The sequence below is a fragment of the Cervus canadensis genome, chromosome 20 (assembly GCF_019320065.1).
Source record: "Cervus canadensis isolate Bull #8, Minnesota chromosome 20, ASM1932006v1, whole genome shotgun sequence".
Lineage (NCBI taxonomy): Eukaryota > Metazoa > Chordata > Mammalia > Artiodactyla > Cervidae > Cervus > Cervus canadensis.
This window is the reverse complement of record NC_057405.1, coordinates 19,545,943-19,546,387: the sequence shown is the minus strand read 5'-3', so window position 1 is coordinate 19,546,387 and position 445 is coordinate 19,545,943.

The window sequence follows — 445 nt, the reverse complement described above, 5'->3', positions numbered from 1 at the left end:
CCAATAGTCATGTATGGACATGGGAGTTGGACCACAAATAAGGCTGAGCACTAAAGAGCTGATGCTTTTGAATGGTGGTGATAGAGAAGACTCTTCCGAGTCCCTTGGACTACAAGAAGATCAAGCCAGTCAGTCCTAAAGGAAATCAAGCCTAAATGCTCATTGAAAGGACTGTTGCTGAACTGAAGCTCCAATACTTTGGTCACATGGTGTGAAGAGTAGACTTTTTGAAAAAGACCCTGATGCTGGGAAAGACTGAAGGTAAAAGGAGAGTGAGGCAACAGGGAATGAGATGGTTAGATATCCTCACAAGCTCAATGGACATGAGTATGAGCAATCTCTGAGAGACAGTGGAAGACAGAGGAGCCTGGTGTGCTACAGTCCACAGAGTCACAAAGAGTTGGACACAACTTAGTGATTGAACAACAAGCTACACTTTAGTTAG